This window comes from Ciconia boyciana, chromosome 7, assembly GCF_034638445.1.
Source record: "Ciconia boyciana chromosome 7, ASM3463844v1, whole genome shotgun sequence".
Classification (NCBI taxonomy): domain Eukaryota; kingdom Metazoa; phylum Chordata; class Aves; order Ciconiiformes; family Ciconiidae; genus Ciconia; species Ciconia boyciana.
Window position 1 is genome coordinate 21,866,605 of NC_132940.1, and position 20,435 is coordinate 21,887,039.

The 20,435-nt window shown below is 38.1% G+C and overlaps 2 protein-coding genes across 5 annotated transcripts in view; one reads left to right on the forward strand and one right to left on the reverse strand.

The window, feature by feature from the left end:
* Positions 1–20,435, forward strand: part of PALMD (palmdelphin) — a 53,545-nt gene that overhangs the window by 7,917 nt on the left and 25,193 nt on the right. The window lies entirely within an intron of this gene.
* Positions 14,225–20,435, reverse strand: part of FRRS1 (ferric chelate reductase 1) — a 71,679-nt gene continuing 65,468 nt past the window's right edge. For all 4 annotated transcript variants that reach the window (XR_012043290.1, XR_012043289.1, XR_012043288.1 and 1 more), the window contains one exon: positions 14,225–14,346. The gene's annotated coding sequence lies outside the window, so the exon portion shown is untranslated. The remainder of the gene's footprint in view (positions 14,347–20,435) is intronic.

The following is a 20,435-nucleotide window of genomic DNA, read 5'->3' on the forward strand; positions in this document are numbered from 1 at the left end:
GAGATCCCTGCACTTTAACAGCTGCACATGGAGGTGGTCGTGTGGCCCCTGAGCCCAGTTATAAAGTTTCTGCTGATGATTGCAGTGGAAGTTGGGTGTGAATCCATTCATCTTCCATTCCTCTATCTAGAATGTGATAAGGCCAAGCCAACAATTCAGGCTACAGTTGTGCTTCTTCCTTAAATGCCTTCTTTTCCTGCTTGCCACATTTCCTTTTTCAAAAGGCCATCTCCTATGAGAATAAAGAGCTCAAGAAGCAAAATAAAAGAATAACTTTTTGCATTTCATGATGAGATGTTTAGAGCACTTATCTTCCTTCACATTCTCAAACATTTTTGCAGCTCACAGATATTTCAAAGATGTATCTGAGATCTGGGCACAAACAATGCTTTGCTTCTATATTTATGGTAAGATCCTATTTCTTTATATACAAAGATTACAAATGTTTTCCATCTTTAAATAGATGGCAGCACAACTTGCTTCATTTGGAAGAAAGTTTCCATTAGTCTGGAAACAGCTAATGTTGGCAATGCTAGCTGAGGAAACAGTAAGCTGGAAAATACAGCAGCTGTTATGTGAAAGAGAATAAAGTGGGAAAACTAAAAAACCTTTGTCTCCAAGCCTGGGTTTGTCCATCAGTTAGAGTTTCATTGTGATGGCCTCCCAAAAGCAAGTACTTGAAGTATTTTTCTGCTACGTAGACTGGAATGCTAAGTATTTGCAACTTGCTCTAGGTTGCAAGTGATGTGAGTCAGTCCTGTGGAAATCATTATAATGTGATGCTAAAGTCAAAGTACTGGGGAAAATCTACCATGGGGATTATCAATCAGGTGCAGAAAAACCAATTTAATTCTCCAAGGAAAAAGCCATCACAAGGAATATGAAGCAGCCAGTGGAAAAAAATCTGAACATGGGTTATGCTCATCCTAGTGGGATTATGCAAACATTTGTGCAAACAACTTCTATTACTTTTTGTATCAGCTTAAGAGGTAGATAAAATCAGTCCCTACATTAAGAGTGAGGGGAAAGGAGAACAGACATTTTTCCCTGCTAGTGACCCTGGCTGTAACCTAGGTCAAAGACTGCAAAGACACCAGGCCTATCATGAATTTTTACACACAGCAGAGAGCATGAGGTAAGAAGACAGCATTGTAATAGCAAAAGGAACCCTATGAAGTCTTTTGGGCATCAAGAGACCTTTAAATGCAGTAATGGAAACAAAACATTGTCACTGAAGTGACCTTTACCCTAGTTGACCCATCTCCTCATTAACCCACAGTTTACTGATGGGCCTAAGCATGATTCTTAATTGTTTTAATGAGATTTTTTTCATGTTTCACTGAAAACTGGAAAAGGCAAAAACGCTTCTTTGCAAATTCAGCTTTTGAACAGGCAGCAAGGTGACTCATGATGAATAATGAAAAGCCACGCTAACACTGCATTCCAATAGAGAAAGGCTCTCAAAAGGGGATTCTCCTGCGAGATTTCGCACAGCCTTTACACTAAAAAGCTTGGGATTTAGTACAACTATAACTCCTCTGACTTCAAAGATACCCCAAGAATGAATTTGGCCCTGTTTGTTTTGGCAATGGCTGACTAGCCAAAAATGAAAGCTAAAAGACTCAGGAAACACCAGGGTAATCTTATTTCCTTTTCCCCTAATGCAGCGAGTGCAGAGCTCCCAGTTGACTGCAGAATAGCCAGGATGATGTGTGTCTTGACTGTCATTTGTCCACATGCTGCTGCTAGGAATCAAAGATTTATCTTCTCCAAAAAACTTCTTGGCAGATACTCCTAATTGCGCTGCAGAGTAATTCAATGTACTGAAGCACGGTAATGCAGTTTGTCTTGTATTTGGGCAGGGGGAAAATATATTCCTCTATAGACTTAATCCTTAGCTGCCATTTCTCATAAAGATTCTCTGTCTCGAGGCAACAAGCCTGACCTTGCATCTGCCCAGACAGAGCTTGTAATTATATGTTTTGAACTACAAATACTTAATTTCTAGGTGCTCTTTGCCTCCTCAGCCTCTGCATAGTAGAGATCACCATGCCCTGGGATTGCTCAGTGGAGTCCAAAGAGTCAGCAAATTCCATACGAGAAATTCCTTATAATGAGATGAGAAATTTTTCTAATCAACCCTTGTATTTCAAGATGTTCTTTTACATAGCAAAACAAAAACTAAACTGTATCTATATACAAACATTACTTAAGAATTAGATTTTAGGGATACTTAAACTAATAATGCATGGCTGCTGTTTTGGGACATGCACTGTGATCTGTGCAAAACTGAGCATGAAGATGGACACAGTCTGTCCCCTAAGTGGGATTTTTGGTGGAAGTTCAAGAATTTTTGTTTCAAAATAAACACATTCTTTCCAAGAGGTTCACAGAGTACACAAAAATTACCTTCTTTGAGGTGAGAATAGAACTGCAGTAAGAACTGATATTTACCATCTACACTGAGCTTTTCAAGGGCTCCCAGGTAGAGGATAGATCCAGGTTGTTTATTGTTCCTAGCATAACTCTACAACATCTATCAAAATAGTAAACAATGATACTCAATCTTCCTTACAAAGTCAATGCTAGGGGGATAAAGATTATGTGTGTCTTTAGAAAGATACCCACAAGAAATGTTATTTTAGAAAACTACCCCCAGGAGTCTATGAATGAGCCAAAACCTACCTTATATGCATGCCACTGAAAATTACTTCTAGCTTTCCAGTCAATTTTGAGCATTACAAGAGTAATGTTCTATTGGCTGGCTCCCTCAGTGCAGATGAGATGTTAAGCTGTTTGGCCAGCCACTCCTTCAGCCCAAGTTTGCAATACCCCAGCAGAAGCTATAAAGAAATTACATTGCACAGCCAGAACCTTCTTTAACAAATTTAGTCTCTACAAATCATAAAAGCTACTTCCCCTCCACCTCACCCCCAGGTGCAAACTTTGTGCTGTAACTCCGGGAACTAAATCTCTTTGGAACCTCATGTTGGTTGAGAGTGCCCAGAGCTGCTCCTGAATAGCAGGCCTGATTCTGTGCATTGTTGACAGAAACCTGAACTCTGTCAAGGTTACACACCAGATTTGGGGGAATTCAGCTGGATCTGAACTGGTGAACAGACATAGAGGATCAGGCTCTATAAATTGAGGATCAGGTTCCATATAATTAAGTCCTAGCCACATTGAGTTGTTAGTATTAATTTCCCTATGCTGCAGGCTGGAAGGATCACAACTGATAACTATGAAGTGTGTGCCATGGCTCTTAGAGACATGGTATACAAGCACCTATGGACACTTCCTTGGGCAATATGAGTTTCATCCAGTACAAAAACGTGCAAAGGGAATTGCTGGTACCCTCAGAAAGAACCATTATCAAGTCAGGACTTCAGAAGAGGGAGAACTCTCCCTAACATTAAAATCCCAGCTCAAGCGGTGTCTTTCTGCTCTCACTGAGTTTCATGCAGTCTGACGACTGTGTCATTGTGTTGTTTCCACACTTAAGCTACTGTGTCATCCCATATTTACTTGCCAGAACACAACCCAGCCCTCTTCATAGGCAGTGCAGACCCTGCCAGGATCTGACGAAACACGTATAGAATCTACCCACCCACTACAGACAGCTGACACCTACAAGCCCTAGCAGGTTCACCCCTGGAGCAAGGCCAGTTTCTGTGCTTCCTTTTTTGAAAATGCTACCTTTCTCCAGCTGAACAAAAAATACTAGATGTGCTGTTGGTTAACCTTTTCATGCTCTTACTTCTCCTACAAACAGTGGATGGTAGAGGTTTACTCTGTTACTGTTCTTACTGCTCTATGTCCATCCTGTAACTCAATTTATTTGTCAGAATGAGGTATCAGCTGAGCAAGCCCTGCCTCATTCCCAGTGTGGGAGCTGAACTGCTGATCAAAGAGCTTTCAAGCTTTGTTATTATATACCTGCTGATGGCCAGACAAAAGACCAAACTATAGATCATGAATACTGCTTCTTCAGCAACTTATTTTCTCACGTATCAGTTAACTTTTTCCTAGTGTTCATCATGATCTCAGATCCTCATGACCTCTTCCCTGTTTTATGTGTTCCTGGGGTTACCTTTATAATAAGATCTCTTCCAGAAGTTCAAGCATGATCTATTTGAATGTTTCCAGAGGTGCTAAGGCATATCTACAATTTAGTCATTGACATGAAATAGTACCAGAAGTAAAATGAAATAAAACAAATCAAAAGAAAGTAGTGGGCTTCCTGTACATTTTTCTAATATTTTTTTTTCTGGTCTTAAATACCCCTTCTGGGGTTTATTTTCCCCTGATCTCGCTCATTGTCAGTACTACAGCCCAGAGAAATCTCCCACTACCAGATGCGTTTTTCTGCCAATCCCCTATGACTGCTCATCAGAAACATCCATTTACTGGCATGTGTGTGTGTGTTCAGGACCATGACCCACTATGCCTTACCTTTCCATTAAATTTTGTAAACTTTCAGGCAGTGCAATGTTCTGTACCTTTCCCAAACTGGAAGGTATTTTTAGAAAAAACAACACTGTAAATACCATAAAACAGGCTATTGTCTAGAATAAATACAAACAGCTGAGTTAAAAACATAGTTATCTAGTTACAGCTAAAGTTAAGGGAGTGGAAGGCTAAGTCCAGCTAGCTTTAGATGATCTTTGGTCACAGTAAGTATTGAATCATGTTATGTTATTTAAAGTACATTAAAATAAGTATTTTCTAACCGTGCACTTTGCCCAGTATAGATAAGGTCTCTAACGTTATCAGAAAAGGTAGCACATATAAAGCATCACAGATTCAAAGCCAAGCCTTTTATGAAGGTCCCTTTTATTTTCTTCGTTTATAAGCTCACCGCTGGTACCATCGCCTGCCCAAGTGTTTGTAAAACACCTAGTATAACTGGAGCACAACATGCTTCATTGGTTGTAAAAGACTGCACAGACTGCGTTCTGTCAGTGGTCAGTTCTCTGAATGAAGGAGGGGTTATTTATAGATACACGTGCATAAAAGGAATCTCTGGGTTTGTGGTTTTTACACTCACAGATGCACACTTTGCTGATATATGCAGGCAGCTAGAGAGAGATGTTATTAACTTTTCTGCCCAATATTGTGGCTTGTGCTTTACATACATCATACAATAATCTATCACCACCGACTACCACTTATCAAGGCAGAAGGAATTCAACACCAGTTGAATAGAAGCTCAGTTATTGACAAGTCACATTTTTCCTTTCAAAAGCCAATAAACAGGCCCTCTGAAAACAAAATAATTTTTGGTCTCTCCTTGCACAAATGGATGTTTGCTGCACACAGAAACAGACTTCCCACACTGCTAACGGAGGCCGTTTCTACAGCTCTTCTCTGTTTGGAGGTCACTGTTCTGGGTCTTCAGAAAACTGCCTGTAAGCATCACAAGAGCCGACTGAGCCCTCTTGAAAACCTGCCCCGGTGTGCTGAGCCTGTCACACAAGCAATGCATTTGTAAAGAGAAGTTGTGCCTGCTGCAGCAAACATCCTTGTCACAAAGATTAAACTGAAGCTGCGATATAAAGAGATAGTGCTTCTGCCAAGTGGGAGAAGTACTATTCCTCCCAGGTAGTTCCATCTTCATGCCATCAGATTGACCCCTAAGGAAACCCAGAATGCAAGGAGATGGATGATTTACCGGAAGCCCTGATTACTGGTTGCATTTTCTGCTGCATATCAAAACAGCCAGGGACTTCTGCACAAGCTGTGACTGAGGAGAAATTCGATGGCAGCCCCTGGTTCAACCTTCAGTCTCCCAGGGTGAAAAATGTCACTCCTCATCACCAAACCAAGTGCTGTCATCTGCTAATGCATAACATCAGTCTGGTTGCTGATTTAGAAAGGGCACTAAGGTGAGATCTGAACTATACCCCTCTGTGAAGATAGTCAGCCTGCTGTATTCAAACAGTCTCAGCATGCAAAGAATTGAGAATTCAGCCAAGCCACACAGAGACATTTTTTGAGAGGTACTAAATCACATGACATGACAGGACCTTCCCTTGGCAAATCGTCAGGGGCAGGTAATACAGCTACTCCTGAAAAAGGATGGTGATTGCATAGAATGATTAGCATAGGAGACTGTTCAAGGGCAAATCACATTTGCTAATGATGACTATAGTATATTAGCCTGCTGCTGGGTCTGCGCCATCCAAAATAATTCATTAAAAGATAAAGTTATGGAGACTAGTAAGGCATGCAGCCTATTGCAACAGAAATAAAATAGAACAGAGACGCTCTCTGAAACATAGGCAGCTCATACGTCATGGTGAGCAGCTGCTTATGACTTCCAGGGTTTTCAACAGGAATCAAGCAGCTGTTTCAGTTCTCTTCTGGGCTGGGATGGCCTGCATTTTGGTAACACAATTTTGTCAATATTCTGTTATTGCCATGGTTGGTCGCAATTGTTATTTTGCATGGGCATCTATAAGTCAAAAAGGCTGTTTAAAGTTATTTTTTTCCAATGTTGATTTTACCAAGTAACCAACCATGATTTTAGCTAGATGCTGAATTCAGATCTCATCTAAATGGCTGTGCAAGAAGTAGTCCATGTTCAGTAATGGCACTCCTTCCCTGTGAGCTAGGAAAGTACTATTCTCCCCATATGTCAGATGGGAAGCAGGAAATACACAGTGGAGGAACTCATTCACACTTCATCTAGGCTTGTGATAAGGCAGCGAGGAGACACAGTCCTTACACTTAACATTTCATTACTCAGACCACCAAACAACCAGCAAATCCAGTACCCATTTGAAAATCGCTGGTTCCGGATTATAAAAGACAGCTTAAAACGTACAAAGTTCCAGAAGGAAGGTTGCAAGCAAGTGGATTCAGCAACTGTCACAACAAACATGTTCTGTAAATATGTTCTGTAACTGGTACAGTAGGACTGTAGATGCTATTACAATACTGATAGCTAACTGCCAAAAACACCACCTACCTGTGACAAATAGCAAATTCTGATGTGTTAGATTTTTTTTTTTTTAAAGTTTCTTCTGGTAATGTGAAAAGTCAGAAGAAAATTGAAAAAAATATTGATAAGAATTTTTTTTAAATTGTCCTGTAAGCAGTGTTTTCAATTATTCAGTAAGACATTTGTTTCTAAATAACTTGAATAATTTTACTTGTCTTCATTCATCTAATACTAATTACCAAAAAGTGGTAGATGAAGACTTGAATATAAGTATATTGGTTAGGTATAAATCTTAAATAAATTTAGTTTAAGGGAAGAGTCTTACGTCTACCTGCACTGTTACTTGTGTCTGTCAACCACTAAGAAACTTTATCTTCAGAGAAAAACATGGAAATGTTTCATTAAAACTAGAAAGTGCTGAGATCATAAGGAAAGCTTAGGTGTTCTCACAACTTGAAAACAGCTCCAGAGAAACTGTGGAAAAGCAAAGAGTGTTTCTGATGGCTGGGGTGGCAGAATGGCTGGGGAAAAGGGAATACCAGCCCCAAGTCAGGGATTTTTGATACTCTTATTTCAGTAAATGGCCAAAACAGTACTAACAAGTTTGGCTGACCCTCGATTAACCCATTTTTATACCATCTAATTAGTCACTTTCCTGAGCATGCTAAGAATTGTCAGGTTTTGTCACAGGTTTCATCATTTTGCTTTTGCCACTCCCCCGGCATTATTGTCCATTGATTATAAGGCCAAAAGAATCTGCTTTTTTAAGTCTGCAGCAACGGAGACTGCACTCAGACCTTGTTGCATTAACTGCTTAATATTCCTGTTAAAAATCTCTTCTAGCATGCAGAAGTTTCAACTTTCAACATCCAGTCACTGAATTTCATTATCATTTTGCTAAAGTAAGAGGCCCTTTATTGTCAAATTTCTGTTTCTTATAGAGTGTTCCTGAAGAACTATTTAACATTCTATTTAATAAGTTAAGCAGCTCCTTTTGCAGAATATAGTTTCTGTTAAGTCCTTCTATCATTCTTCTCATAACATTCCAGTCAGATTTTAGCATCCCTCTTGAAACATTGCCAGCAAAATTGGACAATCTATTCCCCACAATAGTTGCACTCATTCCCAAATATAGAGGAATTTAAATCTCTTTAGAACGTTAGCCATTTTAGCTACAGGTTTGCTATCAGTTACTATTCATCTGATTATCCAGCATGACTCCCAAGATCTCCTCAGCATCAGAGGTTTCAAGGCAGTGCCTTCATCTGAGGAATTTCATCCTTCCTAAACATATGACCCTGCTTTTGACAGTATTGAAACGAATGTTGGTTATGAGCACACAGTCTGCTAGTGTTCCAGATCACCCTGTGCCAGTGAACTGTCATCTTTACTTTTTAACACCCACAATCAGTGTTCTTGAGTTGGCTTTAGGTAAATTTGGTTCCTAATGAAGGAATCAATGAATAGAATATATCTATTTTATTACCTTTCCCAGAAGTAACATTAAATTAGAGTGAGAGAATTTATTTCCTATGTATTGGTACTCACTACATCACTTTCCTTTAATGCATTATCAGATCTTGTATCAGCCTGCCCAACACTTTGCCTGGAACTGACGATGTTAGACTGACAAGCCAAAAATTATCTAGGTCATACTATCTATCTCTTAATAGCAATGCACATTTCTCTCAGGAATTTTAAGCTGCAGTATATACTACAGATTAAATCAATAACTTTTGTTGAAGACTACATTTCTACTTACTGTACTAAAGAATGGTTAAGAAAAAATTATTCCTCTCCATTCAAGAGAAAATGACATCTGCAAAAGAGTGAAACCACAGCCAAGGCTTTAAGGCTTTGTAAAAGCAGCTATTACTGTCTTCAAATATCACAGCAGTTCAGTTGGAAAGTAACATAATTTGTTAGAAGTCACTAGAAACTCTGTAAAACTTTAATATGATGTGGTAGATGTATGAACCGCTTCTTGACTGTGCAGTGTTGCTAGTTTTTCATTTAATGCAGGCCTATGAACACTAATTCTGATCCCTCATGGTGTTGAGGGGGAAGAAAAAACACAAAAAACTGATTTTGGTATTCATTTAACTTCTTCCAAATGTTGTCAATGTATTCTCTACTTCTATATCACAAGTTTCTCTTGCAAAGAGCTTTGATATGACAATGAAGATAAGTTGTAAGTTGCATTTTTTTCTTCTTGTTTAAAGGAACAAAGAAGAATTTGCAATGATTACATTATTTTCCCAGCCAATATATTAATCCTCAAGCAAGAATTGTCTGATCAAGATACCTACCAGTAAGCCATTACCAGTTGAATCAGATGGGTTTAGATTCAGTTGCTTTCAATCAGTTTCTGTTTTTTGAAAAAGTGCCACAGATCAAAACACTGAAGAGTACAAAATGCCACTTACAGTTTGATTGAACAAGAATAGTCTTCCTACTGCACAATGGCACATCAAAATCTCAACCACTGTGAATACTGTACTGTTGTTTTAGCTCTAAGTAGTACTGGTTTTGAATTATAATAATTGTAAACTAGTACTGTCATTTACATTATGTCTTTCATACACGTGAGCCTTAAGAAAAAAAATAAGATTCACTTTCTTAGAAGTACAAAACACATATGGAGCAGTTTGTCATTTCTGAATTGCAAAGGGCCACTGCAAAGGTCTATTTGTCACATGTAGGCATTATTGTCAGAGAAAAAATATGAAACACTGCTAATGAAGAATTCTCATGATATGCAGAAGTCCAAAGGAACATAGAGATCTTCAGCTATTCCTTCATAATGCTTTGTTATTGATATGAGCCTTGCAAACCAGAGTTTGAAAGGAAAAAAACCAAGCGCCTGATTAGGCAAATTAACTGTTTTGTAATTAAGCAGGTTGGAGGCAGACACCATCAAATACTCTCTGTAAACTTCTGAAGTGCTGAGATTAACCCAAGCAGACTACTAATTTGGCCTAGTGCATAGGCTAATGAGAATGCATGACAGATCTTAAACTGTTTATTAGTCGTTCCACATCTACATGGAATGAGATGGCATCTTGTTCATAAATTATTGTAAACCTTTTCATTACTCAGGAGGATCCAATTATTTAGAATGATTAAATGACAAAATAATTGAATAATCAAAGATGTACAAGCCAAAGAATTAAAATAATTCTTATCCCACTTTCATGTCTGAAACCAAGGGTATCTGGATACTAGAGGTAACTGTAAATTAGAGAGATTAGCCATTGTCTCACCAGCTAAGAGTGTTCTTGTAAATCAGACCAAAGTTTGTTGGCTCATCACTCAAAAGATCAAGTAAATTAAAGGCAAAACTAGATTAAAAAAATACAACTAAGAGGTTAATGTGGGATAATAGATTGTAGGATCTAATAATTGTAGGATTCATTCACAGCATGCAGATAGAAGTATATGGGGGAATAAAAACAGAATGGAAAGTGGATCCAGAAGCATTGATTTAGCACAAGAGGATTTGTGGCAGTCTCTAGTATATTTGCCTTTCATACCAAATGTTTTTGACAAGCTGTACTACAGATAGCTTTTACCTACAGGAATTAGAAAATCACAAGTGAATCAATACTTCCAAGGAAAGGTTAATTAGAGAACTTAAAGTAATTTTCTAGAAGAGAAACAAGAAGAATCAAGAGTCAAGATGTTTTGTTGATTCACGTTTCTTTCTGAAAGCTCTTTGTAACCAGAATAAAATCCTGATTGTTTCAGTCATGCTCATGATCTTTCAAAGTCTGTCCTATATATCTATTCTTGTATTATTCATGTTGTTTTCAAAACTGGCATTTAGTTTCACTCAAAGACAGTCCTACACCACAAGCATTATACACAACACAACCTAAGGGACCAGTATGTAAGGAATATTTTCATAATGTCCTACAAGCACTTAAAGCTGCTCTGAAGGTTTCATAATTGCTTAGGGTAGGGACAATTAAACCAGGGGATTCAAACTGTGGTCAGTTTTGACTGCAGCCTGTCAGTGCAGACTATGCACACTGAGAGCTGTCACCCTGGAGAACAGGACCTTCCTCACCAAACACTGACAGAGGTAGATTTGCTCAGGGTTTATAGGATTAATATAGGATAGGAGAAAGACTGAGGATTAGGATAACGTCTAGCAGAAATGGGAGGAGAACGTGGAAGAGGCTGAGGCTCACACAAGGTTTTTTGGAAAGCAGACGCTATCCGTTTAGAGAAAGTACCAGCCAGCAGCTCAGGTGTTGCTGTCAGTTTTGCTGAAGCTGTCATAATGACAAGGCAATTAAGACAAAAGGCTGCAAAGGAATGAGGGCTTAGAAGAAGAGTTGGGTTTAACCCCCTAGCAGGAGCCACTGACCAAACCCATTCCAGTACCTGCATCGCCAGTTCTAATTGCTAATTTGCATATGGTAGCACACAACTGGCATGGTTAGCTCAGCTCTGGACAACGCAGTGCAGGCACGGGACACTCACACAGCTCTGAAAATTCCCAACACACACCTTCACCTATTTTTCAAGACAGGTCCCAATATCACAGTCTGAACATAGACAAACTAAGCTAAACGTAGCTAAAAGTTGTGGTCATAATGTGTAGAAATTGTTCCTTTTCTGATCTATATTGCACTTCTTGAGAATTCATGAACGTATCTTAAAAAATTGTTTTAATCTAGCTTCAGAAAGCCAGCAATCAGCTCTCCCAATAAGGGGAACTTGTTTCTGAAGTTCTCAGAAGCCAAATGATTACTACAAAAGCCGTTTTCTGCCTCTGTTAAGAACAGGTAACCCTTGACATCTCTTAATTGCAGAAGTTGTTCAATTTGTGGTGGTGGCAGGTTGCATTAAAAAAAGCAAATTCATTTTTATTTAATCTACTATGCTACAACAAGTATTCAAAATAGGAACCTGAAATCATGATCTGTCAGTATTTTTAACTGAGATATTTACAGAATTATGAAATGAATGAGGGGCTAGGAGATAATATAAGAAATATGCCTACATGATTAAAAGGCATGAAGTTCTCTAGATATGAGCAACACATACGAAATGAGACTGTGCCAACCATGAAATAAATTCCATACTGGTAAAAAGAATCAGTTCAGACTAATATGACCTTGCTGTAAAACATTTCTTAGAACTAAAGAGAGCTAAGGTCCCTCAGCTGTGTTTAAGCCAACATTTCCTTCAGATAGATCATTAAGTCCCCAAAAGTGTCTTCCTCTGCTAGCTGGAGGTCCAAATTGATGTTATTGAAGTTGTTTGATCTATCTAATGTCAGCTCTTCAATTTCTGAGCTATAACATTAAACAACAATAAATCAGTGCAACAGTTATTGAGATTTATGCTATAAATTCCAAGCAATACTTATATAAGTGGCTGTTCCCTAAGAGAATCAAGTGTTAATACGAACTTAGATGAACATGTACTTCACACAATTGGAGAAAGGGTATTTACATAAAGAACATCCTTGAATCTCCGCAGAAAAAAAAATAATGTATAAATAAATTAATTATTAACTTTTTACTGGTGTTTGAAGTGTAGACTACGTGAAAAGATGTTGATGCTTACACTGACTTGTGGTGTTCCTTCAGTGAAAGGACAGATTACTGGGTGTGCTACTCATTCCTTGGTTCTTCTCCCATTGCTGACAATCCACTAGAAACTGAGAATATAAAACTTGTCATACAAGCACTGAGCAGCCACGAGATAGTGACATTTTTTAATTACAATCCTGAGCTGCGTTAGCCAAAATAAGTAAGAGAACAGAGCAACTAAATTAAAGGATGATAGCAATTAACTAGAACTGCTAAAGTGTTCTTGATTTTTCCTTCAAACACCAAAATTAATTGTGTCCAATCCAGTGATGATTACAAGCAAAAGATGTGGATTAAGTTTCTAATCCAAACCCCAAGAACTGGCTTCTTGAAGTCTCCTAACTCCATAGGCTATAAGTCTGACAATATAGCTAGATCCCTTTTACAGGAAGCTATTATAATACTTTGTGAAATAGGAAATTACCTGACAAGCCCCTTTTCCAGATTAACACTATGCATCAAAACCCTTTTCAAAAAGTCATTTAACCTACAGGCTAAATGCAACGGTGTTATTTTCAAATGTAAAAAATGTTTTGCTAAAATAGATTATTAAAATATTATCCAACTCCAGCCTTCGCAGGCCATCAGTCTCCAGGTGCATTTGGACAGTGAGACATTTATACAAAGAAATTTATAATGGATCTCCCAACCAACCAAAGATCCTGCTTGCTATGCTGAAGAGAAATTTGCAAAGACACTCTTCAGAAATTACATCTAATTAAGCAGTACCATGAGCTGCAGATTAGCTTGGCTTTCCTGATGTCACTGGGTAAAGAACTTATTCACAGCTGAGAAGATACAAGAAAAGAGCTTTTATATTCCCCAAAATACTCTTTCATACAACTTGCAGCCAGATTATTTTTTGCATTATTCATGGATTGTAATAAAATGTTAACCTTTGATCTGCCGTGTTTGAAAGGCCTATTCAGCCTTCAGGGGGAAGAAGAAAAAAAAGGGGGAAAAAAAAAAGGTTTCCCCACATTGTGTTAAGTAGTCTGTAAAGGTAAATTTACATGTAACAGCTTAGTTTATCTAACATCTTACCACCACTTCCCTTTCTTCCTACTCCTCCCTCCTCTTCCCCTGCTCTTTCCCCCTCCTTTACATTTTCCAGTAGCCACAGTTCCACCCTCCGCCCCCTTCCTTCACCACATTTTGGCACTCATCAGACTTCTCTGGGCAATGATTTGACTCACTAGCTCAGCAATAGCCATCTTTTTGCTTGGTTAGTTCCCTGCCAGCTTAGCAAGCAGATTCAGTGAGCAGACAGCCAAGTAGTCTGTGGGAATACCTGTCCAAGACTGAGAGAGAGAAGCAGGATGCCTCTTCTCAGCACCACACAGCCATTATATCAAACTCCTCACGTAATTTCACCCTAAGTGAATACTGAGCAAACAGTATAATATCACTTGGAGGATCCACTTCAGATTCAGGTGAAAAGAAGGAAGATAATATTACGTTTCTGGTAAGAAAATGTAGCTATGAAACAGGTCTGAAATCTTGACAATCAAAACAAATCTTACAAGAAAAATAAAGGAAACCATATTAGACCAAGTTTTTTTGCTCCTTGTTAATAATCACCACTCTAAGGTAAGGGGATGAGTAAATATACAGTGCTATGAGAAGCACAAGTGAAATATTTGAATCTGTTGAGAAACATAAGTTGGTGACATACTCTCACAGGCATCCAGATGACTATTAGCTTCAGCTGCTTGCGTTGCATCGCTTGGTGCTCCATGCAGTAGGCGTCAGCCATTCAGTCAGAGTCCCTGTGTTATTCAGATGACCTACCCGGCACTGCAAACAAACAGGGGACAGCTGAAGTTAACAGTTTGAATGACTGACAAGTTGAGAGTTTTTCTCAGCCACTGCTTCCAAACAACAAACTCCTCAGAAAAAAAATAGGTCTTCTTCACTGAAGAAAACAGGCCAGTATTTGCAACAAGTGTTATCTGCCATAAATATTCTTATCAGCTCTGCTAACAATAAAGTTTTGCATAATCTTATCACGTATTTTTTTCCATTAATACTTGGAAAAGCTTACGCAAAACAAATTGTATGTGGGATATTTTTTGCCCACCCACAGCACAGGATAGTGAATATCTGGAAGCACAGGAAGGCTTGCCAGAGTCTGAAGTCATCATGTTTTCACAGCAGTTTCAAGTTTCAGATAAATAGCTAAGCATACATGCTTATTATACACATCAGTATAAGGTCTCTCGTGGTCCCTGGACCACGGTGGTAAGGTAAGCCTGAGGCCTGCAAGATGGCTAAGTTCCGGCAGCAGTGAGTTCCTAGATGAAGAGCCACATTTCCTCCATCTTCTCTTGCTGCTCATCTCCCAGCCAGAATCCTATTCCTTCTTACTCCCTAATGCTACTGCTCCTCTCACCTCCCATTGAGCCTATTCAGCTCACTGGCATAGTGGATACTCATGGATTTGGGGGTTTAGGTTTGGTTTTGGTTGTTGTTTTGTTTTTGTTTTTTTAATTACTTTCCTGACAGATTAGCAAATTCAATTGATTCACAGGGCAGTCAGAGAAAGGAAAGTGGCTGGAAAATGTGGCTGGAAGTGTGGGTGGAGAAAGCAGTAATTCTTTTGCTCTGCTGAGAGCTATCAGATAAGGTTCATCCCATCTTGCAGAACACCTGAGCTCCAGTGCTCAGGGTAGACCTTGCTACAGGCACAGGCTAGTTAGGCAGCTTCCCAGGGGAGCAGGGCAAGTACTCTGCCCATGCCTCAGGAGATGGGAATCAACTGATGTAATCTACGCAGCTTCCATTCTTCAGCCTGCAGTCAAGAGCTTGGTCATTAGGGGAACTTGCTGAATGGCTTCACCACCTCCAGTCCTGTCCCTGCCTCTTCTGCACACCCCCAGCCAGCTGCAGAAGAAAGATTTTCTCCTAAGCAATTCCTACTTCAGCTCTGTCTTCTATACCAAGTCATCTATACTTTCAAGGCTTCCACCAGTAACACTTGTACTCAGAGAAACTACACCTGGCACTAAGCGTTCACAAAAATATCTCTGCAAGGCCCTAATTTTGCTCTGCAATCCTACTGAGGCCTATTAGACCCAAACACCGCTATTGTTCTCTTTGTGTTCTCCGAGAGCATCAGGAAACAAGAATCAGAAGAATACATCATGCAGTTTACCTTACTATGGACAGCACAGTACCCATGTGGGTTTTGTTACTTTCCCCAGGATTTGGCCCTGGTTATGGGGTGTTTGGTTTCGCTTAATGAAACACAACCAACTACACAACAACTAAAGCTGGTTCTCAGAGCCCTGCTAAAAATTCCCCACACAGTTGGCTGGGTGGGATTTAAAACTCTGCACTATTCTTAGAAGTGTGTATCTGCAGCAGTTGGAAAATGCTGGGTTGCAAGCAATGCATTCCACAACATGTTTAAGGCTCTGATCCTGAGTATTTCAGACTCTTTGTGGCTTTATTTATTTCAGTTTACATTTTTTTAAAAAACAAACACGATCCTATCACTTATCTAGGCACCTGAACACATTCTGTTAAGAATCTCACATTTAATATCACCACAGTAATTACACTTAAACTATTCACTGAAGTGTGATTTTTAAATGAGAGACAACGGAGTTTGTTAAAGCTGCTTTGGAAAGCCTCCCACGTTCAGAGTTTTGTAAAACGTTTCCAAATTACATGAGGCCAAGAACTGACAAGTGTCTGGGTACATGAAAAAGACTACAAAAAATATGTTTAACTGATTAAAAAATAATGAATAGACTTTGACAAAGTTGACTGTGTAATTTTAGAAAATAGGGGCAAGATTATCTGTATTTAGCACAATAGCATTTATAGCTAGGCTCCACTGTGCATACAATATACACACCTACCATGGAAGAGATGGCGGAGCCTGTGCTGCATTCTAAAACTTCTCTATAATATTGAAAGATATCTGACAAGCTGATTTATTATAAAATGATTAAAATAATCAATGTTTTAAAAACAATTGAAGGCAATGACCAACAGCTGTTTCTTTAGTTTAATTTTAAAGACTTAATATATTCAGTTATGAATAGCAACAGGAAGGGAGTTGTACCAACAGAAACATAATAGTTCAAGGCTTTTCCTCCCGGAGATTCAGGGTGTGTGTCTACTCAAACAAGTAAAGAAGGTACAATTTACCTTCATAAAACTGTATAAAACTGAGATACTCACATATTGTTTTGCTTCAATGAGAGGACTCAAGAAATTCATTATGTTAAAAGACCTGCCTAATAAGGAATTACTTCTCCAAAATTGGCCTTCAAGGCAAAATTTTAATCCCTCCTGAGAGCTGGCAGAGGATTTTTTATGAATTTCCTCTAAGATTCTAAAAATGTACACGTTTTTTCCTAATTTCTAATATTGAATAATTTGATGGAGGGACATGAGGCTTTTTTCTTTTTTTCCCCCCCCCTGATTTATCACATATCTTTAAGCATACTGGCTAATATAGTCTGGACTGACTAAAGTATAAAAGAAAGCATCTTAAATTTTATTCACCTGATAAGGGTCAGGCAATCCCACACGCTAAACAGGTCATTAGATTAAAGATTTAGTGACCAACAGAAACTGAGAGGCTAGAAAGCTATAGATGTATGAGCCACAGAAGGATAACAAGCAATAAGAAAGTCTCCCATAGGCATACTACACATGACTAGTCTGGTAGTTATATGTACCCCTAGATGCAATATTTAAACATGTACAAGTACCCATAAAGATACCTAACATCTGTACTAATTACTACTAATTATTTTATATATATAAAATATATATTTGCATATATACACATATTCATGTATATAAAATTATATTCTGGAGATAGTCTTTAACTTTGTCTCTCTAGGTTATCCTCACTTTAAAGTTTTTTTTTCCCCCCCCATTATTAACACACACATTTTTCATTAAATACCTTCCAGTTTAGCTTGCAATTTATGACTTGATGGATACATGAAAATATGTTATTTATAATATTAAAGAAATCAGGTTAAAGCAAAACAAATTTAATGCGATACGTGCTGCTTCTGTCTAGTATTCTTCCCCTGGACCTCAAGCCTTTTATTTACTGCTAAGTTTTCCATCACTAAGAAGTGTAACTGTCTTAAGCATTTTAGCCAAAAAAAATAGTACCATGATGAACCCCACTAGAGTTCCTTAGCTGGATGTATCCTAGACAAAAGCTGTTTGCTGCTTATTGTGCAACATCAATGTACTGTTGACTGAAAGAGCTAGAAGTCCTTTGCAGACTAATGGTGGAAATGGCCTTCAAAACCAATCTTTGCGTGAGACAAAGGAACCTTGTTTCTTTTGGGAAATAAGATACAGCTAAAGAGAAAGTCTTTCTAAAAAAAAAAAATTTTGGGGAGCAACTGGCCAAAGGCTTCAGTTGCCTATTTGTATGCATTTCATCTGGAATAAACAAAAGGTTTTAGATCTTCAAATTTCTATTTCTTGCTGGCTTATTTTTCACCTTTAAAATGCAAAATCTTGGTTCTAGCTGGAGAAGAGACTGTTTCTCAATCAGCTGAGGCATGCCAGACACCAGACCTTTGAGTCAATTGACAGGACGCTGCAGTAGACATTTTCAAGGAGGGACCTTCAATAAAATTTATCTCCTCTCCATTCCTCTGCTGTCAGAGATTCAAGGCTACATGCAGACAGATGCATAGTGGCAGTACGTTCGCTCATTGTAAGAATATAAAATTCACTTTGATACCAAGTCCAAAACGCCCTTTTCCTGTTTTAAACACAGCTACAGAAGGCAGCTCATCATAAAGGAAAATAATCAGACTAGTTAAGACGCACAAAATGGTGATTCATGAACTCAGTAACCACTCTTTCCAGAAAGCATAGGCTATGTTTTCAACTGATAACAATCTGATCAACTCCATTCACTTCAAACTTGCTTTTTCAAAAAGTGAAAGCTTCTTGCTCCTTACCTTTAATGAGATGTTTCTTTTTAGAAGCAATTGTTTGCTACTACAATAATCTGTAACTCACTGTACATGTATTACCTTAGATTAATGATTTGTTTCAAAAGAAATCCCAGTGCAATGAGTAAGAACAGAACTGAGGATGGTTTTGTTTGTAGAGTATGGCCAGGGACAGCCGCTACAGTTCTGAAGTGACAGGATTTCTCTATGCCAGTACCCAGACTTTGCTTCAAAAATGGACAACGGAACTTGCATTTCCAGCGGTGAAAGTGCTTCTGTGGTCCTACTTCTAGATTTTGGTTCAGGATATTGCATTCTTCTAAATTCCCACCCATTTTTTCTTTAAGATTTCATAATGCAACTGTTTCACCTTGTGCTTTAGATTCTCATTATTACTCCTACATTAGGTACCCAGCATGAAATGGAAATGAACAAAGGAAGAAGTGGAGCCAAAAAAAATCCAACTTGTATGACTCATCATGAGATACAACAAACCTTTTCTGCATAACTCAGAGAATCTGTTCTACCAAAAGAAAAATATACAGTTGCCAGTTACAGAAACACAGGCTAACACATTATTCTTCCAAAAGTTCATTTTTTGGTTTTGTTTTTTTTTTTTTTTTTTTCCCTTAAACTTGCAGAATAGGTAGCTAGGTTCCTCTGGATATATTTCTGGCAGGCAAGTTCTGAAAACTCTTGTTCCAAGAATCCTGTGGACTGAAAACACAGCTGTTCAGATTCACTGATCTAACTTATAACACCATGGATACTCCTATTGGTGAAGCAGGCTTAAGGGGCAGACAAAATGACAGCTGGTCCATTTCTTCTCTTGCACATAAATCCCATTTAGAATAGGATTAAGATAACTGGAAAACAACCTATTGACTGAATAACAGATCCTGCCTAGCAAGGGGATATATATGATTTAAACAATTTAAAATGTTTAAAGTGGACTTTAAATATTTTCTTAATAATGGTCACTTAAAAAGGGAAGCAACATTTTAGAAACTATCTTCAGGATACTTCAAAATCTGGGGGTTTAGACTAGGGAAAGACATGTTACATATTTACAGACCAGAAAAGTATTTAACATCCACAATTAAGGCTTTTAAAAGCATTTAACTAATTTTGGAGCATAAAGTTAGGAAAATATTTTAGATCATAAAAATTCAAAGCAATGCAATCCCATTGATTCTAATTTGAATTTGAAGTACTGATCTAATTTTTCCACCCATTGAGAATGAAATCCCATTTATATCAGAGTACAGATTCTGGCCCAAAACAGACTTCCTTACTTCTGATGTAATCATTTGCTGCTTTAAATATTTTTAAACATTTTGAAGTCCACATATGCACTTAAATTTTAAGATGAACTTCACAGAAGACAAAAATGAAATAAGTTTGGGTTTTTTTTTCAAAATATAATAAGGCAGGCTATACTAATTCATGAAAGATTAAACAGAAATTGTCTCTCTATTGGCTTCTGCACCAAGAATATATTTAATTCACTGGGGTCGTTGAAATTATTCTCAAATCCATAAACTGAATGCATTTAAATTCGCATGTAATCTGTCTCTTGATATACCTCAGTACACTTGCCTTTGAACTTCACATTTGCTTTTATGTGGTATTTTTTTTAATTTTGGGTGCTGACCCAAATAAGGCATATATTAATATTTTTTAAAAAAACAACACTTCACTGGAGAAGAAAACATGGGGTCTTTGCAAGTTTGAACAAAACCTCAAGGTGGATCACAGTATAAACAAAACATTAATGCATCCTTAATCCCAGTGTGGAGGGGGATAGTCTGCTTGTGTATATGGACGAGTGATGACATACTAGAAAGGTGGAAATAGAAATTAAATATTGATTCGTCTTGAATTATGAGGATGTAACTTCACCATCAAGTGTTCGATTCTGTAACATCTTAGAATTTG